The 25,236-nt window shown below is 43.7% G+C and overlaps 1 long non-coding RNA gene across 1 annotated transcript; it reads right to left on the bottom strand.

Annotated features, from left to right (window-relative positions):
* Positions 1-7,394: 7,394 nt before the first annotated feature.
* LOC115597954 lies at positions 7,395-23,483 on the bottom strand. Its single transcript, XR_003987296.1, has 4 exons — positions 23,436-23,483; positions 9,888-9,974; positions 9,628-9,689; positions 7,395-7,454 (listed from the first exon to the last, which is right to left on the bottom strand). It is a non-coding gene; the product is annotated as an uncharacterized LOC115597954 (long non-coding RNA).
* Positions 23,484-25,236: the final 1,753 nt, after the last annotated feature.

The raw sequence follows: 25,236 nt of genomic DNA, 5'->3' as shown, positions 1-25,236 counted from the left end.
CAGGTTTTCTTCCAGTTGTTCAATGGATTGCCTGTGCAGGAAGCTGTTTTGTCACCATGTGAAATATCAGAACATTTTAGTGTCCTAAGTCACTAAAGCTGAGAGCTAAAAGGTGGCTGCTATGGACCTGGGACTTGGGAGAAAAAAAAAAATCAGGAAAAGGGAAACATAAAAGTATAAGAGGAGATGAAGCCCACTGGTCAGGAAAAGACATCCTCTTAGCAACTAAATGGAAAAAAGACCAGGCCAAAAGTAAAAGGAAGTGGAAGAGGGAAAGAAAGCTGGTATATGGGGCTGCTGAGTAATGGTCCATGCTATGATGCTATGATGCTGATCAGCAGGCCACATGTAGTTCAGCCAAGTAGTTGGCCTGCATCCAGTGAAGTCTGATATTTGTCCTGGCTCACTCCTGACACATTGCAACATATGATGACTGCAGTGCCAAGTAAGTACCAGAGGATATCAGCCTATGGCTTATAGACACAGGGCTTGTAGAAAATAACAAAGAAAAGGATATAACAGGTTCAACTGCCTAGAGAGTTTGTCTCCTCAAAAGTTTCAGAGTGACTTAAGCCATAAAGGATTCAAAGACTGATTGTATAAGGTATAATACCTGGTGGTGGCATTATCTGTTCAGTGTCAGAGGATGGCTCAATAGGTTGGTGGATTTAAAATCAGCAGTAAACACTGGTGTGCAATTCCTGTGTAACAAGAGATGAGGTTTTTGCAATTACCATCTTTACCACAAGCAACAGGAAAGAGCAGAAGCTGCTTCAAAAGTTGCTGTAGTGCCTCTTTTGTTTTGTCAGTCACCATTCATCTCTCAGGGCTGGCATTGCAGGGGATTTTGTGCTCACATGTGATAACAGCACCTGGATGACAGTTATGGTGACAAAGTGAAAGAAGAGGATATACAGGGCACAGCCCGCCTACTGGCTTCTGTTCCCTTCCCATTAATATCCTTTTGAAATTCACCCAGTAGCCTAACATTGGCAGATAGAGCTGTACTCTCCATCATTAGATATGGTTCACTGATACCGCAGCAGAGCACAGGACAACTGTACAACAGTACGTTCAGAAACAGCACATTAGTGTCTCAATGATGTTCAGATGAGCTGCGGCCTCTTGAAGTCTCTATGATATAAAGGCTCATTACACACACTCTAGAGCTGCAGAACATCCTCCTCTTCCTTTCTTTGGTCACAACTCTATTGTGGTTTTGTGAACAGCTTCACATAGTGAAGAGCTCAGCTGAACTGAAGGCTCTTTTCTGCTGGCAACTTCATGCAGATACAGACACAGCTGCAGGACAGAAGAAACCTGACAAATCTTTATCTCATTATTGCTGTAATCTGAATGCTACCTCTGGATAATAATTATTTCCCTAGCATCTTTTTGCTTTCACTTTAAGTCTTTCTCTAAGCATCTTGTAAATGTAAAAGGAAACTTCTGAAAAGGTTAAAACCACCTATGATTGCACCCTGAGGTGTCAATAGACTACACAGGAAGATGAGACCCAAAGACCCAAGGCCCAGGATATTTATTTCATGCCTTTATAACCCTGTAGGAACCTGCACTTGCTCAGAGTCATCCAGATGATACAAACAAAGACTTTGGAATAAACACTTTAAGTTTTTAGCGGTATCCCTGTGGCTTTGCAGTATCATGCTTCTCCCTAGAAGAGGGCAGAGCAAATATGTGTTCCAGTTCAATGAGACTCTTTCAGTCAAGTCATGCTTGAGCAGACAGTATTTTCTTCCCCAGTCTCCTCTGTCCACACCTCCCACCTCGTCCCCAGCCACTGTCTTGCATCTTTCATAGGTAAATTCATCCCTGCAACCATGGCTTTAAATTCAATCTTCACACTCCAATTTTCTTACAGGTGTGTGTCCCAGCTGCAGCTCACACAGAGCAGCTTTATATTCCAGAGGCAGCTTTAAATTAGCCAATTACAGCTCCTGTTTGCAGTGGGATTTCAGGTATGGAATTCAACACAAAGACCATATTCCCCAATATTCAATAGCTTCTCTTGAAGTTCTTCTGATTTTAGGTTTTTACACCAGGAATGCTTCTGCAATAAAATTTATCCACCACGGAGCAAAGCCAGATCCTATTCAAGACTTAAAGGCAATAATTATGAAATAAACTCTGCTTAGTAAATTGGGGTCCAGGACTCCAGTAGCCATCTCGTTCTTAGCTCAGCTGCTGGAGACCCCAGCAGAGTACACAGATAAACTCTTTTAGAAAGAACTTACTGCATCTTGGTGAGGTTCAGCATCACTAGAATTCGTCAGAATTAACACAGAATAGGGTCTCCACAGCCTTGAATATCTCAGTAGTAGATGTTCCCACTGTGCATCATCCTACAGCCGTGCCCAGATCCTGCCTGTCCTTCACAGCTGGTTCACCCACTCCACTGCTGGACCAGCTGGGTCTGCAAGGCTGGGTCCTGGATCTGAAAAGGCTGTGGTGTATTGCCACAGCTTGCAGGTGTGCTGCCAAGCAGATACTTTGGGCAAAATCAGCAATCACCTTCTGGTGATTCAGTACAATTGCATAGGGTCCCATGATGTTGTAAAATGTTTACCCCATGGTATCCAACATGAGATCGCTTCATGTGTCAGAGAGATCACTCTATTGCTGTGGGTTATAGGCTCCTACATTCATCCTGATAGTACAGCCCAGGACCAAAAGACATGCCTCATCCTCACCAAGTCCCAACACAACACCTCAGGAGGCAGCAAAAAATCTCTGCTACTGCTCCAGCCAGATAAGACTTTTCCACAGAGCAGAACCCTGCTTCTGAGGAGGTGGACCAAGCGTTGGGAGCGTTTATGTCCCTATAGCTCCTCTCAGCTGCTGTAAGTAGTAGCTCAAGCCTTATGGGGAAGGTGGTGTGGCAAGCGCAGGAGCAACAACACTGGATTTTTCAAAATCCAGGTTAATTGTCAGAGAGAGTGGAGAGAAAAAAATAACACTGCAGCTTCCAACTTTCATGCTAGCTGAATGTCATATGGATCCCATCATGTAGTGACTTTTTTACTCTAGCTGCTCTCCATGAGATAAGAAAGGTCCATCCAGAGGACTTGTGCTTTGATAAACTTCTCTATTGTGTTCCCCCAAATCCCTTTCCTTCTGTAATCAGGTCATCGGTCACTACAAAGGATCAAAATTGCCACATTTAAAAGCTATTCTCCTTGTGAGAAACTAACATCTGATCAAAGGTTAACAGTGTGAAATATGTTTCTTGTTTTTGCAGTAAACCTTTGTGTCCCTTGTTGTCGATCCAAGTTCATGGAGGTTTATTTTCAAAGCAAATCTCTTGTTTTCATTCCACCAGAGGAACTGCTATAAAGCCAACTGTTGTTACTGTAGAGTAGAACTTTTTTTTTTTTTTTTCTAACTGCAAGAAGCAAATGGTTTTCATCAGGTAAAAAGTAATTGTATATGTTCATTAGAAAGACAAGTCTTGGACACAACAAGTAGTTAATTTTTTTTAATTAAATACAGTAAGACAGGGCAGTCAAGGAGTGACCCAGGGATTGCTTGTAGAGGAGTTTTCTCTTATGACTAATAGTGACTACAAATAAGATGGGGTATTACAATAAAATTCTACTGCTGACAAAAATATTAACAGTAAATGACGACAGAGCTTTCATCTGGGACTAGAAGAGCATCTGGAATATATTAAGACTGTAAAATTTCCCTTTAACTAAGGATTGCTAAAGTTAAAGCCAGCCACCCAGAAACCATGGCACTCAGAGTAACTCAATATTTTTTTTCATTAAAAATTACTTAGGGAGATTTACATCTTCCCCTGGTTGACGTTGTGATGTTCTGCTTGTCCAGACTTTGAGTCCTGAAAATATGTATGTGATGAGAAGGAATGGAGAAAAAATGGTCTTGGATATGTCCTGCCTATGTTCATCTGGGAAAATAACTCCAGTCCCAGGGATCCTTCTGCAATGCAATCAGTCAGATGCTCTTCGTGAACACTCTTGCAGATACCCTCAGCTTATTAATACCATATGTGAGTTTGATGCATTAGGTATCTAGAGATGCACTATGAGCACCAGATATTGACAGAGATAAACAGTAGAGAAGTGGGATGTGCTGGGACATCATTCCAGAAAACAGAAAAGTTTGGTTTTAAAAAAAAAGCAGTGTGCTAAAAAAAAGTATGGTATTGCAGTAAGATTCCTATTTCCCATCCTCCTTTCTCCCTGTTGCCAGTTCTCGTGACATCTCACACTGCAGTCTTGTCTTAATTTAGACTGTGAGTTCCTGGAGACAGAAATTATCCTGTAACTTGTATATATTGCCTGCAGTACAAGAAGTGCTCTTGTCTTGCCTGGATCTGCAAATGGTGTTTGGGAGGCAGCCACCCCATAACCAGGGAGCTGGATGTCTCAGCAGCAGAACTCCAGAGTGTGCACAGTACACGGTGGGCAGTGGTCCTCAGCTCCCCTCTCCTGTAAGATTGCACCAGCTGATCTCAAACAGTAGGAATTACAAATAACTACAAATTACAAATAACCCTTCTGTAAAGTCCCCTTTTTCAGAGAAAACCACTGGAGATTAAATTGGGAGCTGCCTTTTGGGAGACCTACAAGGTCTGTAGAACAAACTGAGAGACAAGAGATGGCTCTGTCCTGCTGCTCTCAGCAAACTACACTTAAACTCACAAAGCCTCTCAGAGTGAGATACATCTCACTTCCCTGGAGCCCCTTGGTCATAAAGATCCAGGATAAGTTACTATTCCATTTTTACTTCATAAGCTCTACTGTTCTCAGCAGTTACCTTCCATCAGCTGGATTTGAGTAAGATGAAGCCCATCCACTGTGTTCAGAAACCAGCTAAAGAGTTTTCCTCCCCCGTGTATTCAATCCTGAGGATCTTCACAGCTGTTCTTGGAGGAGCCTTGGTGAGACTGAGTGCAGCAAAGCTCAGCAGGTGAAGCACAGAAAGCCTCTCTACACCATCAGTCCAGCAGTGTAGGTTGTGGTTCCCCTTGGAGCCAAGCAACCCACATGCACAAATAGAGAACAGAAAGGTGGGCTAGAATAAAAGCAAACTCACCGGGTGGCCATGGTAAAGTATCTGATGTCTCTGCTGAATATTTAGTTATTTATGCTTGTGCATGCTTTCCTCAGAAAAGGGGAGGGGATTTACACATCTTTGCTCTAAACCTTCAGCCTAAATCCTAATGCTGGGGCAACAGCCTGCATTCCCAGATAAAAGAACTGTGTTAGGAAGAAGAGATGAACCTTCTCTATTCCTCATTTCCCACCTCCCTCCAGCTCCCATTTCCTGTTATTTCTGATCATGTATTTGTGTGGCTGAAACATTCAAAAGTAGCTGTAGAAATAAGTTTAAGCTTTTCAGAAATAAGTTTAAGCTTTTCAGAAACTGGTACACAGCAATTGCTATGTCCATTGAGGACCTTCCAGACTGGCAGCACATGGGATCAGAACTCTTGGTGAGACACTAGATACTTTTTTGGCATTTACAAGGGAGCTTTGAAATGCCAGCCTGCAGTGTTAAGGACAGAACTCTGAACTTGTGTCCCAACAGAAGAATCTGAACTTCTTGATCTATCCTTTATCTCATCTTACCAAGAAGTTAGTGAATATTACCAAAAAAAGTAACAAAATACATAGAGAAAGTCTGATCCTGGAAGTGCTCTGCAAGGGGGAAGATACAGATATATACTGCCCTGATCACAGCTCCTTATCACCTGGCCCCATTTCTGGGTATGGTAGTGAGGGGTGTCTCGTGTGTGTGTAGGAGGCAAAGTAGAGGAGCTGGAATAAGTCACTTACGTCCTTAGATTTTCCTTCCTATCAATAAGTTGTTGCTGCTAAAGGCAATGAAGGAAACCTGCCAAATACAACAGCTAAAACCACCACACTGAAAAAACATAGTTGGGGAAAGATGTGTGTGGTGTGGCCAGTGGGTGCCAGCTGTCAAGTCTGCAACTGTGAGAGCCCTGGAGCTCAGGGAGAATGCCAGGAAAGTGCCCTTCGGTGGTGGGGCCCAGGACCACTCCCCTGCTCCTGTTAAGATTTGGAGAGCATGAGCCCCATGGCTGCTGGACAGGCCCACTGACAGCATGGGTAGTTCTATTTCCCCTTCCTTCAAGCTGCTTTCTCTTTGCAAACAGAAATGGAGGTAAATACTGATGACAACCCCAGCTCTGGTGGGATCCGTGCAATACGATTGCCTTTTCTGTGCTTTAGGAGGGATGCTGGGAGGGAGCCACAGCATGACACAGGGGTAGGAAAAACCTCCTAAGTCCTGAGGAGACAGAATGTGAAAGGGGCAGATAATTGCCTCACTTTGGTGTCTTCCTTGTCCCCATATGTGAGGTCCAATACACTGAATCTTTTTTCCCCATGTCAGAATGATGTTTCTTGGCTTCTCTGCCAGGAGATTTTGACTGGGGAATTGAGTTTTGCTGTTAGTGGGGTGAATGTGGCTCTTTGCTGGTGGAAATCAGTTGCTCAGTTTCACAGAATCATAGAATAATTTGGTTTGGAAGGGAGCTAAAAAGGTCACCTAGCCCAACCCCCCTGCAGTAATCAGGGACACCCTCTACTAGATCAGGTTGCTCAGAGGATTCACGTGCTTTTGTCTAACTCATGCTTATGATGACAAGTGACAAGTAACTGAGCAAAATGTTACTGGCTAAGTGCCTAATTTTCAGGCTGTTTGGTGATCTTCTGCCCTTAAGTTCAATGAAACCCATGATTTTTGATGCCATCAATTACCCCTCTCTGCCAGCCTTGCTGTCCTTGGCAGTAGGGTCTGCTGAGAAGGAAGAGACCTGAGGTCAGGATGTGCATAACTATTAGTGCTTTTGGATGACTAATGGGGATGTCATTCGAAAGATGTGAACTTGGGATCATGATAAGCATCTATTCTCTGGAGACAGGACTGTTCAGATGTCAAGCAGAGCAGATGCATCTTGAAGAGCTCAGAGTTAGTGGTTCCAGTTTTCATGTGAGCTCAGCAAGGCTCCTGCCCCCAGGAGAAACTCTGCTGCTGAATGGCAGTTCCTTTGGGTGAAGGTGGTGATACAGAAACAATGAAGTTCACTTCACAGTAGAAAAAAAATTACCTACTTATTTTTGATGGATGTCTCAATTCAGAGGGTCACAAAACAGCTCTTAATAATTCCACAGCAAGTTATTGATAAAAGGTCTGAATTTCTCAGTATCTGAAAGGCCCATTTTACCCATGGGGTTCCTGGAAGCCATTGCAATTGTTCCTGGCCTCAGTTCTCCTTGCAACTTTTATTCTGCATACGTTTTTGTTTGCCTGCTATTCCTGTGTTCATTTTCATCTTCATGCCAAGCTTGAGCTGCCGTTCATTGCAACAATATTTCCTCATAAGGCTGTGCTTAAAAAGTACGGAGCTTGTATTTGTTGGTGCTGGTAGGTGGCATGTGAGGCTGCACAAAGGAAAACAAATGTTTGAGATGTTTGCTAAGGTGCTGTCATGAAAAAAAACAGGGCACCCTGGCCTGACATTTCTATGTTTACTTGTGCTTGGATATAGCAGAGCCCGTTCAGACTCTGTAATAACCCTCCTCTGGGAAGTTTCCATCATCTCCCTCCCCTCTCTGCCCTCCTGCTGGTGCTGCTTGCAGGCAGGGATGCACATTTTTGGAGATGATGGGGAGGCTTGCCCCCATCTTGGAAAGAGTCTGGCCAGCCAATGCCACCTTGCAAAATCAAGTTCTTCAGCCCTGCTTGTCACATTTGACTCAGGTAGGAACGCACTGCAGACACAGCAGGGCCACATTGCCCTCCTCCAGGGAAGTGATCCACTCAAACCCCACAGCTTTAAATGTTGCAAAGACTTTGTCCTGGCTCCAAGTAATTAAAATATCGATGCAAATAAGGTGACAAATATTCTATTATTTAGTTCAGGGTGATCTGTGAAGTGTAAGGACCAGCCCTTTCTTTCAAGGGTCAGGGATGTGGGGCAGAGGAAGGGGCAATGGGTTGGTCACTGCACCTAATTGAGCTTCCTTGCTCCTGAGCCAGCTGTGTTTGGAAGCAGAGCTTAAAACCTCTTTGCTTAGGAGGTTTGTTATAGCTATGGAAGCTAACACTGGATTTAAGCTGAGCAGCAGGGCAGAGGGTAAAACAATATTTTATTCTTAAGTTAAAGCACTTTCACAAGGGTGAAACAAGTAGTCTGCTCTGGCTGTGACTTGTGTAAGCAAGGGGTTGAAGGTGGGGTTGGTCTGAGAGAAGCTGTGCCAGGGACTTTCCCCAAACCTGCCTGTGGGGTGGGCATGATGCACCCTTGGGCAATCAACATCACCCAGGGTACCACAGCTCTTCAGACCCTGATGATTGCTCAGGGATCAGGAAAGGGGATTATTTTTCTAGCCAGCCAATCCTGGGCACAAAAGCTCTGTTTACCCTCAGCAGGTAAGACCTTCTTTCTCCACACAGGAAGTTTACAGCTGTGATGCTGTGATTTGGGAAAACATGGTGCCTCCTTGTACAATAATTGGGAATATGAGCTATGTAACAAAGCACTACCCAGATATTTAGGTAAATGTTACTTTTGAACTCGGAAATACTTGATACTTTAATGACTGTGTTCTTCTGCCTTGAAATAAGTGAAAAACTCCCTCAGACTTTCAGTTTTAGGGTTTGGTACTTCTTGGTTTTGCCTTCTTGTTTTTCCTTTCTAAAACTTCAGTTTTAGAAACCAGACATGTGAAGGAAATACATTTGGGGAAGAATTGTTCTCCGAGCATGGGAAAGTGAGGTCCCAGGAGGTGAAGGGACTTGCCCCAAGCCCTGTAGGAATCTTGTCCCACACTGTAGAATGAGAAGACCTTACAAACCCAAAAGCTTTGTCTTAGTTGGGATTTTTTGCAAATATTTGGGACTCGGATTTCAAAGTTCAAGCTGGGTTAATCACAAAGAATGCAGCTCTTCCTGCTCTGCATGCAAGAGTGCCCTCCCGGACACCCCATGCATCTGCACAGGTTTCAAGTAACATCTGGTCTTTAAACTCAGTATCACACACACAGATTAATGATTACCTGCCTGCAGCCCTGGCTTCCAATCAGTTCCACTTTATTGACTTAGCCTGGGCTTGACAATGGTTTATTAATCTTGCCTTTGTGTATACATAGCAGCCTTCCTGTGATTACACGCCTCCTCTAGTTGTATTAACCAAGGTTAGTGTTGTAAGGCACTACAGAATTTTTTACTTTGGGCTGTTGCTAGTCTGCAGGCTGGATCCTTGGTCTGATAATTATGAGAGTTGGATCTAACTCTGCTGTGTGGGAAGTGTCCCACAGGAAGAGGGGAGAGATTTGATTACAAGATGCTGTTGCATCCAGAGGAGAACACAGGAATGGACCTGTGAGACTGTCAGGACCTTTGAGGTGCCCATACCTGGGCTGCCATGGGATGTGTGCTGCTGCCTGGCTCTGGGGCCTGAGATGGAGACCCAGGTCCTGATTCTGCTCAGGGCTGTCCCTGTCCTGGCACCCTCTCCCAGCCCTGGCCCTGGCTCCTGGCCTGTGTCCCTGGCCAAAGATGGGCCAGCAGGCAGCCAGGGATGGGTTTTACCTGTGTGGCAGAGGCACTTACTTGGCTGGAGGTAGCTACTGTGTTTGGGAAAGTTGCTCTGGACCATTCCTGAGAACTCGTTCCTGGAAACAGATAATTCAAAATACTTGTCTGGAGGATGGATCGTGGGATAATCACAACCATTTGTATCACAGGGCAAATACTTGAGGCAGTTGTTATTGTTTTCAGCCACCTTTTGGAAGGGTCCCTGGGCAGTGGCTGCCCTGGGACACTGTGGCAGGAGGGCATGGGCACAAGGTGCATGGGGGCTGATGGCTCACCTGCTCCTTCCAGACACAATGCTCACTGCAAGCACAGCTGGGGACTTTGCCACAGATTGTCCAAAGGTTTATTTTTTGGGAAGTAACCTGCACATGGGGAGATACAAAAGTAGATTACAAAAAGTAGAGAGAGTCAAATAGCAGCTGTAAAAACGAGACCCTCCAACAATACAAGCAGAAGATTACATTTCTCCTTATTGTGTTAAGCGGCCAAGCTTCCAGCCAGCTGTGGAGGAAACAAGGAGTTTATAGTATTTGCGGCATCAGTGAGGGCCACCATACAAATTTCCTGTCTGGCTTCCTCTGCAGATTAAAAAACTTTGACAAAGAATATATTTTCATTTCATTTCACTTTTGTGTTTCTGCGAGGAGAAGATGTAATCCAAACAGAGCATTCACACAGGCTGTGACTGAAAAGGTGCTGTGGGAAATTTAGCACACAGGAGACAAAAAGAAGACAGAATTGTCTGTGCTGCCAGAGCAACACAACTTTGCCTCGTACAGCTCTGGGCCCAGGCAGTGCTGCAGCTTGCAGGCACGTGCCAGTGTTTGTGATTTCACAGATAAGCACATGCCATTTACTCACAAGCCTGAAGTTTTCCAAACATTTGCATTGCCAAGTGGCAAACTACCTCCCTCCAGTTCCTAAGTTTCAAAACATTGCTATGAAAACTTGAATTATTAAAAGAAGAATCCATATTCTCTTTCAGTACTTGCTTATCCAGCCTGTATAAACAGAAAGTACAGCCCATAGTGCCTTGGAATAAATGGCAGTGGTCAGCTGCCCTGTTCCTGGGATGCTTGGGGTCACCAGTGAGCATTTCAGGCAATAAAAGGAAGAATATTTCAGGCATCTTCACTTGAGAGAAGGGAAAGAGCATAGAGGAATCTCTGAAGGAAAAGAGCTGGATTTCACCCGTTGTACAATACTGTATTGTAAACTGACTGAACTCACTTGTTCTCACTTCTGTGGCTGGACAGCCCCTCTGCCCTGCTTGAGCTATGTTGTTTGCTTTCAGGAGTCCTTCCCCTCTGCCCCTGTGTGTCTGTGGATCTATCCCACCTTTGCAATGGGTTTTTCCCTGCACCTCCAAGGAAGCCCTTGATGGGAACACCCAGGGCCATGGATGCATGGAGATGGTGGATGATGGCCAAGAGTAGGGAGGCCAGGGGGGCAGGTTGAGGGAGATATTCCAGGAGGTGCTGAGAAGAGACTGCACTATCTAATACCCAGTCACTAGGAAAGGCACATGGGTCTGCTTTGGCAATGGCTGTGAACGGTGTCAGCTCCAGGATCTCCCCAGACGATTTTCTGGTGTAGAGCAGGCTCATTTATTTACTTTCCTAGGAGGTGAAAAACAGAGTGAGATTAAGCAGCAGTCAGATTCCCTGATTTTTTTAAATATTTTGGTTAATCATGAGACATTTTGGCAGCTTCCTTGGATACCCAATAGCCCCTATTTAATCAATCACTGTCTAAGTGCTTGCTCTGTCTGGTCCCAACTGGCATGGCATCGGGGCACTGACGGGGCTCAAGGTGCTGGTGGGGCAGGCAGCTGCCTCCACTCAGAGTTTGTGTGGATATGCCCTTGGTTTCTGCAAGGGGAAACCTCATGACAAATGTCTTTCCATGGATGCAAAACATTAAATAATTTAAATTTGTATTCTGTGCAGTCACAGTTGGCTTGTAGAGCTCAAGGGATAAAAAGATCCAGACTTCAAGGACCTGGAGGCAATCACCATTAAAGCTCAAAAATTATGTCATCAGCATTGCAACTGTGAGAAGCTGTGGAAGTGTAGACAGATGGGTTATAAAAGGGGGGACTCACTGTGCCCTTCAGCTCCATGAGTGCCTCTGCTGTGCCAGGTGAATGGGCAGTGGAAGACCCCTGAGCTGGTTGTGTCTCCACTAGCAACTCAGTGCAGATCAGGATGGGACTTCTGAAGCAAATGTCTCCACGTGCCATGCTTTGACTGTGATCACAGAGGAATTCTGGAGACTGTGGACTGGCTCCCTTTCAAATTTATGGGAATGTACTCCATCCATGCACTCGGTGGCACAGAGGTGGTCAGTCCACGGCACCACGTCCAGCACAAAGCAAGACCCCTTTGAAAGACTTGATGTGTGGGCATGGCCCTCAGCACACTTTCCAGTCCACAAGTTTTGCTCGCTGGGCAACACTGAATAAATATTGTGTCTCACAGTCAGTGATGAACTGGTCAAAATGATGGATATGTTTTTCTTCTCCTTACTGGATGGGGGAGAGTTTGTTTAGTGCAAGAAAGTGTACATGTGTGAATTCTGGTACTTTGATGCTGCCATCTTCCACAGCACAGTAATTGTACAACAGGTAAGGGGATAGGAAGTTGAACCAGCAAGAACTAAAAGTAAGAAATACACTATTCAGTCGCCTTGTAACTCCTGCTGTACAAGTCCTGCTGTGTTGCCTATTTAAAGGTTGATGATACTTTAAGCATGCAGCAGCCTAAGACCGCTCATGTGCTGTACTGTTAATTTCCATCTGTCTGAAATGGTGAAATTATATGAGGAAAAGCTAATAATCCTCAGCCTTTGAAGACTGGAAATAGTAAGTTTAGGACTTCCCTTAAACTTATGTTGACCCAGTTGTAGCTCTTCAGTCCTCTGTTTCAAGTTGTATCTTTGTGGGAACTACTGTGACAAACTAGCACACCAGGGTGGCTCTGCAGCTCTGATATTGGCTAACAACCAATTACAGAAGAAGAGGGCTTTGTTACTCCTTTTTTAGATACTCAGAAGGATTTGGGCCATTACAGTGTGTGAGAGGGGTAAAATTGCAGTTGCACAACACATCCATGATTCCTAGATCCAAGCACCTTAATAAGGAACTAGAGATGGGATTCAGCTCATGGATCAGCACAATTGTGCTCACAGGCAACCCAGGTGTCCAAGTCCTGTTATGGTCCTCAGTGATGCAGCCAATACACTAGAGGAATTTCAACTGGGTGCCTATACATGATCACCAAAGGCTCTCCAACTCATTTGATGTAGTGACAAGTTTACCACGAACAGCAGGAGGTCATCAGACATCTTAACCTGTAGGCATCCCTGATTTTAGATATCTGACTCTGGGGGGCTGATTTCCACTTCAGGATTCACAGCCAGATCTTGTTGGGGTTTGTGCAGTCACCAAGAAGTTCTGTGTTCTGGAGAACACACACACTGGCCATTACATCTTGTGGCATCTTGTGGCTTTAACATCTGTGTTCTCATAACCCAGATTAATTGTCCATGTGTGTGCTGTCACCCCAGCAGACTTGTAATTAGAAAGATCAGGTAGATCTTGCCACAGTGCAAGAGCAGGAATAAAAGCATCAAAATCTGGACCTCAGTTTGTGGATGTTGACTGCAAAATTCCACTGAGAAAGCTGGAAACAAATGATTGTTCTCTAAAAATTATTAAAATATTTCATTAAACAGGCAGCATAGTATTTAAATGCATCTGATAGACTAGAACTAGATGGGAAAATCAATTATTTACTCTACAGCAGTGAAATGGAAACCTGGCTGGAAGTCTTCCAATGGAAAGATTTTTCTTGCAGAACGCTGACTACAGTTTACTGTCTTGAGGATACTTTTGGCCACCAATTAAAAAAAAATCAACTGAAGAAAAAAACCCTGAAATATTTTCATAAGATTGAACGTTTCTTTATTAGGATATAATCATTCTTTTCTTTATATAATAAAATGTAATCTCTTCTCAAAAGCTTATTTCAATAAGTATTTTTGTTAGAGAAAGCTATTTTAACTATCTTGTATTTTTTCACAATTAAGTTTTTTTGCACTACTCATTCTGGAGTGAAAGAAACTTCAAATCAGTAAAAGGCTTTCTGAATTAAAAATCTTACTCCTGGATTAGGTGTTACTTTCCTCCACTGACATCACCTTCACTTACTGGCTTGTTCTTTTATTTAAATGAGAGCATATTTCAGCTTTAGAAATCAAAGTACAGTTATTGACTAGGACAGTCTTCTCACTCCTTACAATATGTCTCTACAGAAATGAAAGCAGATTTTATTTTTTTGCTATATACCATGTTCCTGCAAAGAGCTATATGATAAATACTTGTCTAAGTAACTCAGATTTGCTAAACTATGCCAGAAAATCTAAAAATTTACATTTTATCATTTACTGAATCGATGTTTATTTTTTCTTTCATTTGTCCATTCCTAAAACATGAAAAATTCCTCAGTGTGTATGCAATTCCTAATGAAGACAAGCAAATTATTTACATTTTTACATTGTGTGTGCAGATTATCTTTTTAATTTATGGGGACAGTAATGAAAAACTATGCCCCCAGGACATGCACAGAACTTCTCTGACAGTGCATCAACAAGGGCTGCATATTTGAGGATAGATAAAAGGAGAAATGGGTGGCTTGACAGATTCCAGGGGAGGGAAGAAGGAGAAGAAGGCAAGGAGAGCTGGCATTTCATGAAGAAGTGATAGTAAGGGCACAAGAACAAAAATCCCAGTTAGAGTAGTGACTGGGTTGGTGAAAAGAGTGGGTTTGAGTGCTACAGTTCAACAAAAATGTGGGAACTCTATAGTGTTAATTAAGCATAAAGTCTTAAAAAGAGAGGCAATCCTGAGGCAAATGAGAGGCAGCAGTAAACAAGGAACATCTCAAAAGAGAGCATGTCCATGGTGATGACCTACAGGATTTCACACACTGAGTTCATATGAAGAAGTAGGCAGGATGATATGGCTGAAAAAATGCATAAGCTGTTGGACATGCTGGTTCTTCCTGAGGAGACAGTGCAGGAGATCAGAGCAGACATCAAGTGGTAGCTACCAAGAGACATCCAGAGGAAGAAGAAACCATTTGATAAATCTTGACTTCAGGCAGGCACTGAATGCTGCATCGTGCCACTTCCATAAGTAAGGAATGGAAATCTGGTGTTGATAGAGGAAGTGGACATCTTTGAGAGCAGTCTACAGATATATCCATAGGGAATGGCAAATGGAGAGCTGGGAAGGGCTAAGATCACTGGTGTATCTCCTCCACTATTTTTATACCTTTCTGTGACTTTGTTTGCACATATAAAGTTACTATTACCCAGTTTTTCATTCTATTCTGAATCCCGAGATGTTTTTCCTTGATTGATTGACACCAGGTTTTCCATAGTGCCTGCTGAATTATATCACAAGTGTTTCTTAGTTTCAAGTGGCATCAAGATCTGACAGCCTCATTTGCCAGAGGAGTTTTTTTCCTTGAAATCATTACATTCTTTGACACAAGTCAGAGAAAGGGAATTGCTATTTACCCTCACTTAGCAGAGAAGAGAAGCCAGACTCCACAGAATCCATTGCAAAGCTGAAAACCAAACCCAAATCTCCTGGATCCCCAGAGAGTATCTTATGTGCATGACTACTTTATTAATCCTGAGGGCAGGACACGCTGCCGTGAACCATTGACAAGCCTCACGTCAGAGATTGCCATCTTCTGTCTTTCTCACAGTGAATACAGGAGTGATTGGGCAGCATCCAAAGTGTGAAAGCCCAGAAAATACTCCTGGGGCTTGAGCAGCCCAACAAATCCAAAGTTTAGATCTCAGCATTGCAAGCTAATGAGCCTTTCAAAGCTCCCCTCAGGTTGTCTGGAGCCACTCCCCAGCCACAGATCTAATTCTCTCTACACACTCTGAAAAATGCAATCTATTTAATATTCTACCCACAACTTGGCTTGAGGCTACTTGAAGCTATTGTTTGGGTTTTTTTTTTCCAGTCTGTTAATTATACCTACAATTGGCAAACTACCATTTCTGATGTAGAGCTACATATGATGCTTCCCCAAGCCAAATCACATATGATCTTATGCTGGAAAGCTAGCAGCTAGCAGCCAAATGCAGTCAGAACTGAGCTCTGGAGGTATAGCCTGGGCACATCTAGCAGCAGCCTGACAAAAGGAGAAGGTTCAAGAAGGGCAGATATTGAAGTGCTTGATCAATTTTTATGGCAATCCTTCACTCAGGCAAAACTTTCATTGATTTTATGGAACCAAAGGTTTTGGATTTGCACAGCTTCTAGGCAGACAATTGCAAATTCAAAAACCTTCCTGAGGAAGGATCCCCTCTGTGCTATCTATTTATGGCAGAGATGCTAATTCCAGGCTGCACTGCTTCTCACCCCACTTCATGATTCACAGCACCCTACTCCAGGTGCAGGTGAGAGCCCCAGGGGTGACAGGGACCACAAGCAGGATGGAACCTCCCACAGTCCCACACTATCTGACAAAAACTGTGCGGAGGCTCAGGACCACTTCTGCCAGGGAAGATGCTTCTCTGGCTGCCTGCACACACCCGGTGTGTCCCACAAGGCAGGACAGTTTCAAGCTTCTCTCATGACAGCAGAAGTTGTCTGTCTGTGAATCTTTCATCCAGCAGGAGCCAGAAGTGTGTGAGCTGCTGGTTTTACCTGTGGTGCCCAGCAGTGCTGAGCCCAGCCCTTTCCATGCCTCTTTCTCACACATTCCAGCACCATCCCTGCTGGTCTGGGCGGCTGAGAGGTCCTCACAGCCAACACTCAGACACAGGGAGACCCAACTCACACAGGAGAGCTGTGCCCCAGGCAGCAGGGATCTGCTTGCAAGGCCCACACGCCTCTGCAAATTCAATGAAAAAGCAGACAAGGCTCCCAAAGGCAGTGCAGAGTCTTGATCTCCTGCTGTTCGTGAATCTCCTACGTACAGCAGCCCGAAGTGAAAAGGGATTTTCACTCAGAGCTTCCCTCTGATGCCACTGTGATGGATCAAGTGATGGACACCACCATTTCAGATCTTGGTAGTCATGTTTCATTGTGGTCGAGAGGACCAGAGGAGCTGAAAAGTGCATGGAGTTAGAGCTGGTCAAAAGGTAAGGGGCAGGCCAGCTCCAAGAATTCTCTCTGAATTCACACATTTTTCTCAGAAACCACCAGATTTGGCCACTGATACCTTTCCCATGAGAGAGACAACAGGCCATGTCTCACCTTTCTCTTGCAGTCCACACTAGGAAAGAAAATTCAGGCCTTAACAGTTATGAATGTTATTGAATGTAATTAGAAACCAGAATAGAAGAAAAAATATTTTCCTTTTGCAAAGTCTGAAATGAACATTTTTTAATGGTTTTTTGCAATTTGAGGAATGTTTTCAAAACATTTCAACTTTTTGGTAGTTTAGCTTCGATTTCTTATTTGCTGCCAAATAAAACAAACTAAGTGGTAGCCACAGGGTAGCACTTTTGCCTAATTTTTTCACCTTTCCCTTTGTTACCCAAAGCTTTGAAAATATCACAAAAACGTGAGCGTTCTGATAATTTAGAGAGTGGCAGAAGGAACATGTAAAGTGATGAGTGGGGAGAAGAACAGGGTCTGTTCAAGGAAAAAAAGATCAACAGGTTCTGATCTGGCAGTCAGGCCTTTCTCAGAAATCTGAACAGACAACATGGAAATTGCAAGGCCACCCTCACTGAGTTTGTGGAGGCTCTGACTCCATGGGCATATTTGTCATACAGAGGCATGAAATGATATTGTGCCACAGCTTCTGTGTCTTAAGTACAAGTGCTTTTCATGCCCTAGATCGAGGCAGTCTGAGGCAACTTTATCTGGCCAATTGGGCTGCACTCAGGGCCAGTGAAATCTCTTATATGAGCGTTTGAGAGTCAGTGTAATCCATTTCCTGCTTTGCACAAATAAACCTCTCTTTTCCATAAAATTTTGAAGACAGAAAGAAAAACTGGCTTGAACAAGTCCCTTGGTAGAAAGACTGTTTTCTATAGTTACTTAAGAGGTGTTTTACAAGCAAAACTGTAAAGTCACATAAAACAAGGCTCCAGCCCCAATGACAAAACAGGGTTCCCTGGCTTGTTGCCTGGACAATGGCAAATTGACATGGAGGGAAAGCCAGCAATGGATGGATCACCAACAGCCAGCATGGTAAAGGTGACATCCTGGATGGTCCCTGGTTGTTTTGGGGACCAGCTGGAGGTCTCACGGAGGACTGGACAGCCCAGAACTGCAAAGCTGCTTCCCCACAGCTGTTACTAGGCTTTGGCTCTGGTCCAGCTGCATCCTTTGGTAGTAAAGTTGCAAATGTCACATAGACATACAGAATTAAAAAAGCAAAAATTGTCTTTTTCCTTCCCTCTTTAATAAATTATGCAGCAAAAATGTTTAGAAAAAAGTAATAATAGAAATTTGATAATTGATTCATATTAAAAACTTGTCATTCCCTTGTCACTCTTGCATGATGCAGGATGGAGTCCATCATGATCTGGCATACAGCAAGGGGAGGAGAAGAGGAAAGACATAATGAACGAGTCAGCATATTTTAGCATTTACTTCTTAGTGAGTGAATCTGGAGCAGCAGCGTTGCTGGGAAATAAAATAATGTAAAAGAATTTATAGGCCAACATCTGTTTCAGTGTCAGAATTCATTAGTGAGAAAAAAGGAGAACACAGGTACACCAGAGGGATTTGGAAAATCTGAGATTACAAGCAAATGTGTCATTCAATGTCCATTATTTTGTGTTTCTTGCAACTTTGCTCAACAGATCAAAAGAATTTGAGTCCAGCTAAAGACTGTATGTGAGGCTTAAAAGTATTATGGTACTCATTATCCTTCATGCAATCCTCTTTAATGATTTGCTCTGTGGCTATATGCAAGATCACAAATGCAATAAAACTGGGAAATGCTGAGTTAAAGCAATAGTCTGGCATGGTGATGTCATCTATACAATAAGCAAATGTCAATGCAGAGCTACAAATAATTTTTTTATCATAATCCTGAATTGATCCAATACCAGATGTATACACACTTCATAAAAATTCCTTAGCTTGAAGAAAGAGGACAATAACTTGTGATATAAAGTTGGAAATACTTATATGTGTGCTTCTTATAGGTAATATATATTACAGGCAAGAGCACATAGGGCCCTTTTCTTTCTTTCAAACACCTGTACCTGTGTGCCAGAAAAATCTTTATAAAGAATATTTCATTTACAGTGTGAGACAAATCTGTTTTAGTATACACAGGGAAACTCCCAAGTTCAAAATGCTAACTGTCCCCCAGCACACCTGAAATTTCCCTCTGTATGATGCAGGGTGAAGAACACTGTTGTGAAACACCACATAAATGTAGATCCACACTGAAGTAGCAAATCTTGGGCAGCTAAATCTGTCCTTTTGTTCCAAGCCTTCTTTTAATTCTGTTCCTATGAGATATTTGTGCCCAACAGAAGCTTTCACATTGTAACAATGGCATTTAAAAAAAAAAAAAAATCCCATTGCATCAGTCAAGCAGTGTCTTGGGGCTGGCTCAAACCAATGAGGATCTTTCCATTGACGTCATTAAGGTTTTATTCAGGCTCTTAATCTGCAATCAATCAACCCTTAATATTACTCTATGCAGAACTCCATGCCTTCTTTTGGTGATAGAAAAAAAATGAGACCAAATCCTTGTCCCTGCTACCAGTGCTGGCAAAATTGCCTGGGTCATGATTACATTTCAGTGAGCCTCAGTCAGGAGCTGTCCTGAAATGCACTGGTTTGCCTTTTGTCCCTTGTGTACATTCCTCTAGCTTCATATTCTGGCTTTTGTGCTGGATTTTCCCTTCTGATTTCAGCTGGGGAGCCCTGTGGCATCCCGAGTGCTGCTGGGGACAGAGTCTGAGCCCAGCTCCAGGGGCACTGAGCTCTTCCCAGAAGCAGGGTCTGGGATATTAGATCCTCCTGTGGTAGAATGACCTTATTTACTAATGGTGCTGAGAAGCTGCATGAGATTGTCATGTAAAAATGAGATATAATCTCTAGCCATCCTTTGCTTCTCCCAGTGCTGCTTTCAGTACACTTTGCCAATGTTTCCATCTCTGATGGCTCAGTCATGGCTGCACTTTCTCTGTGATAGACTTTCACTTTCTCTGATAGACTCTGCACAGTCTATCGTGACAAAGGGCATCCATCTAGAGGTTCTGATGATAGGGACTTCATCTCTTGTTATGTTCTGGTAGTTTTTCTGGTACATCTTCATCATACATCTTCCATTAAAGGAAAGGGAAGAGGTGTCCAGCTCTACCCCTGTGAGGCCAGTTGCAAAGGGCAATATACAGCTAAGGAAATGTCATTCCCTACCACTTGACCCAGGATTCTGATGGGGCTAAGGTGAAGCAGGCTTCCTCATTTAGCAGTAAAAAAGAACAGACAAAAAGGATGAACCAAAATGTAGGGCATTATCAGAGGTGTCTGAAATGTGCTCTGGGTACAGAAGACATTGAGAGGTCACCTGGAAGAGGATTGACAGTGGGGAAGGCTGCACACCAGAAATAAGTTCAGAAATAAGCAGTGTGGAAACATGCACAGCAGGGACCAGAGAGGTGCCAGAGATTGCAAGGTCAGGGGTGGGAATGGTGACCTGGTACTTCTTATTGCAGCTATGTCACTTTGGTTTGGAAATCATTTAACAAAGACTTGGCTGTTCTTACTTCAGTGCTTAGGTGTCCCTGAAAGAACAAAAATTAACCAGCAGCTCCATGAGGTCACAGAACAGGGGAAATTGATTTCAACTTTAAAGGACAGGGCGTTCAGGATTGCTCTTGGGGCTTAGGACAGCAGAGTCCCAGGCACCCACCTATACCTGAAAGTGTCAGAGTCTTTGCCCAATGACTAAGTTGGAGAGCAAAGGAGCAGATTTGAAGGAATACAGAGCACCCAGATCCAGACTGAAAGTCCAGAGAGTGTCCACATATCTAAAGTAGATGAGAAGCAGATCAAACACTGCTTCCAGGTCTCTCAAGGTCTTCCACATCTTATTCATGCTGACTCCCTCGTTCATGCAGTGGATAGAGGGGTGAAGTGTGCAGATGTGGGACAGGAAAGGAAACAGTCATGGGACAGAGGGACGTTGGACTCAGGCTGGTCTGCACTGCTAGCAGATGGCAGCCTTCTCTCAAACCAGTGCACAAATTCTGCCCAGCACTGGTTTTGCAGGCTCACAAGGTGTGAATACCTCCAGGGCTGAGTTGGGGGGGTGAGGGAGATAGCACTCATCAGCACACCAAGCTGCTGACACATCAGTGTGAGGGGAATGATGGTCTGGGCTCTCTCACAGCAGGCATTTTTTTTTGCCTTGGAAGAATATAGGAAATGGTCCATGGGTCTGTCCAGCCCTTCACTGAAGAGAAGTGCTGCAGGCACTTAGTAGTAGACACTCGTTCCTTCTGTTGAGTAAAGAACCTCACTGTATGAGTTGCTTTGTTACAATGCTAAGGATTGTAACCTAAGACTTAATTTGCGGTGAAGCCATAAATTAAATTATTCTCATCACTCATCTTTCATCATTTCTGGGAAGATATAAGCAGATACAAGTCACAGCTAGAAAATGAGGCATAATTGATGGAGCAGCCAGAGGGCTTTGGTGTAGCCACATTCATTTTGTGCTTGCAAATTATGCCAACAATAGCAAATACATTTGCACACGTACATTAGTAATACGTTCAGGGTAATCTCTTGGGGTGTAAAGTATGTGCAGTTTCTCTGATAGTGTATATTCTGAAGTGATATGCTGTATCAACAGCACACATCTCTGTTTCTGAATTACTGCTGAATATTCCAGGTGTTCTGTAAGACCTATAAAGCCTTTGCACTATAGGTCACAGGAGACCAATAATTTCAGACCTTTCACAGAGAGAAAGCTTGCTCTGTTAAACCATTCCCTCTCATAGGCCCCCTCTTGTTTTTGGGTGTCTTGAGCTTGCAAGGCTCCTTACTCTTCGAGGCTAGAATTTACAGACAGTAACTAAAACAATGGATCTGTGCCTTCAATATTTATCACAGGTGTGATAAGGTAACAGTGCCCAACCTCAGAGGGTGACATCTTTCCTTATGTAACCTGTGGCCACAGGAAATTAAAAAGTTTAAGTTGGTGAGGGACAAAATATGTTAAGTGCAAAATTATTTCTTGTTCAGTACTGCTTCTCCCTGGCCTATGGGGACCTGTGTACAGCCCAGCTGCTGTCACAAGAGCCCTGTCTTTTCAGGTGTCCTTAGAGACTTAACATCTGGACGTGCAAGAAATTCAAATGTCTTTCACGTGACAATATTTTGTTGCTTTCAGCACTGCAGAAAAAACCCACAAAAAACGCAAAACTGGAAAACATGAAACGTAGTGAAGTCACTGACACTGAGAGGAAAAAAGTATACAAAGTAAATTACTGAATAAAATACTCTGATTTTTAGATCAAACCAATTCAAATCAATTGGGTCTGACAGACCAGCCTGTATTCAGAGCTGTGTCAGTCCTACAGTCAGAGAGGTCAATCTGCCTCCAACATTGTAAAACTATTAAAAATGGATGATACCCTGATTTTCCACCCTAATAAAACATCTTGGCCAACTTCTGTTGAATTACTCTGTTAAGTAAACGGCTGTAAAATTAATCTGATTGCATTGGAGCTCAAACCCCTCTTCTCAGGCCGCATGAGCCAGAGCTGCATCAGAGAAGGAGAGGGACCACAGCCTGCCTGGGAAGCACAGGAGGGCTGCAGTGGATGGTGGGGCAGCCTGGCACAGGATGAAGTCTGCTCTGATTTCTCTGAACTTGCCACCATCATCAGATCTGCCCCAGATTGCATTAGTGAGCAGCAGTTCCTGGAGCCATCTGTGTCATGCAAAAGCTTTTGAGCAAAACCATGTCTGGAGCTCTGCAGACAACTGTTTTCTTTCTGACTCACTGACTAACTAGAAAAGAAGAAGAATCAAAAAATAATCATTCATCTGGGTCAGATGAAGGAGGAGGATTAAGAAGCAGCACCTAAGGCCCTGACATACCTGGACAAGTATTTCTGCAGAGGGGATGAGCACAGGGGGTTCATGATCTGGGTTTCCAGCTGATTTGCTTTCCCTGTCTCTGGCCCCCTGGGTGGGGACACCTGCAGAAATCTCCCAGAGTGCCGCAGCTGAATTCTCACTCTGGCTCCCTGCGGGGTTTCTCTCTCTGGGTGGAGGAGCCCAGCAACCTGGGACTAGATGCAACTTGCCGTGACCCAAAAACTGATGGCAGGAAAAGGGACAAGGTTTTTAACCGGTCCTGTTCTGCCTCCTGTTCCCATCCACCGGAAGGTTAACTAAGGAGGATTGGGACTGCATCATTATTCTGCTGTATAAATGCTACTGATGTCTGGGCAGCCTCGTCTGGCAGCGCTTTTCATTTTCTATTCTTATATTTGTATGTTTTAAGATCAAGACAAGCAGCTGAGGTCACAGGGTAGGTACTTTCAGCAGATCCCAGGGAAAAAAAAAAACCTAAAAAAACCAAAACAAAAAAACCCTCCACAACACAAACCTCACTAATAGAAGTTCCCTTAGAAGGTAGTTCTCAGCCTGCTGCCCCCCCCAAGAAGGCAGCTCTGGGTGATCCTCAGTGAGGAGGAGTGCTCTGGGCTGGGCATTGGCATCACTCCCACAGGGCAGGATTCTGCCTCCTGCAAAAGGAGATGGGCAAGCAGGGCAAGACCTGAAAAGCCACACTACTTACTCCTGCAGCACCTACAACCAGAGGGCATTTGCTGGTCCCTGCGGGGCTGTGTCTTAGATGAGTTCCTGCTCTCTTCTCTGCAAGCACCAGTGTCACAAAGGGACGCTATAAACTCTGCAAGCTTGTCAGCATGGCCTGAAGGCAAGCAGCAGGGAAACAACCCCAGCTCTGTTTTTTTCACTCTTTCTAAATATATGGTCAGTGACAGGTGTAAAATTACAGCAACCAGGAAATAACTCAGACCTGTTTGAGTGCCAATTATGTGTCTTTTTACAACATTTGGGCCTCTGCCTGAACACATCGTTTAGAGAAAAATACATTGTAAAAGTGTATTCATTCAAAAGAATGCTGTAAAAAGTATTCTCAATATTGGTCTCACTTGTTTCATCTTCGATCTTTTCCTCTGCTCCACACCCATTCTGGGATAAATGAGCTCTGGATTCCCTGTGTTGTGTGCACAATCTTGAAGAGTTAGAGAATAGGCCTCTGGAAATAAATATATATAATTCTTACCCATTTATGGTCTCCAGACAGGGAAAATGGCTTACAAAACCCAGAAAGATGACCATCCATTAAAAAAATGCTAGACACGATTTTGATGGCAGGGACTCAAGCTATGCAGAATACAGCACAGTTTATAGAAGAAGAGGCTGCAAATTTAACACAGTGGCTTGGCAGGCAGGGCAGCTTCCCACCCGGGGCACATGGTCAGGCTGGGTTATGCCCTGGTGCCAGTGATTGTCACCAGAAGTAAAAGTTTAGCCTATGTGATTTGTTTAATAGCAGTTCAAAATTAGTTGGAGATGGTGGGATCCTGCCTCTAAAATATACAGGTGTGGATAGTGTCCTTTGCTAACAGGAATGCTTTATATATGAATTAATTTGCTCACTTCAGGGGTAGAACCACTGCCTGCTTGAGGCCTGGAGGTCTTCTCTGGCTGACCAGTTAACTCTTTCAAGTGAAAGAAGGTTCAAGGAAGATAGGCAAAGATGATGTGCTCATGAAACTCTGAAAAGATGTAGGAAGTGACCACAGCTGTCATAAAGGAAGCTGAACTAATCTCAACACAAAAGGGACTGGAGGGTGGCCTTTGTTTTAGATAAACAGTGAGTCAGCTGGTTGTGTAAATGGCCTTTCCTAAAATAATCAAAAGGGACCATTATCTTCCTGAACCAGCCAGACCAGTGTGGGGGTAGTATATTTGTGGCTCAGCTCAACATAAAGCCTGAAAATTACCCAGACAACAAAATAAACCCTAAAGAGAGCAAGAGGCTTCAGCTGCCTTCAGCTGGTAATGGGATCATGTTTTTACTGCTATTCAGCCATATTTTGCAATTGCCATAGTGTGTCTGTGTTGTGATTTCAGTACATTGCTGTGTCGCTCTGTTAAAGCAGGATGCCATGCAAATAAGCAAATTGAACATTAAACACCAAACTCCCCTCATGTGAAACATCTGAAAGAACCTGGGTATTGGACTGAAACAACTTCATGTCTTCCACTCAACAGGAGACAGGCTTAGGATTCAATTTTCTAAGCCTTCTGTAGCACGTTACTGCTGTCAGTAAAGCTGATTGCACATTCTCGGTAGAGGCCATTGCACTTGGTGTCACTGCAGCTTCCAGTGTTTCCCTGTAATTTCCCAAACAGCAGACGATTAAGGGGATTAATGAGAAACCACAGGCTCTTTGCAAACTTCCCAAAGCATCACTTAAGCCCTTAGAAATCCTCTCAACATCATGCTCCAGTTTTCTACCCACACTCTTCTCAATTGCCTTATCCCTCAGATCACTTGTACTCAA

The sequence above is a fragment of the Calypte anna genome, chromosome 2 (genome assembly GCF_003957555.1).
Source record: "Calypte anna isolate BGI_N300 chromosome 2, bCalAnn1_v1.p, whole genome shotgun sequence".
NCBI lineage: Eukaryota > Metazoa > Chordata > Aves > Apodiformes > Trochilidae > Calypte > Calypte anna.
The sequence above is the reverse complement of the archived record's forward strand: the minus strand, read 5'-3'. Positions and strand labels throughout refer to the sequence as shown.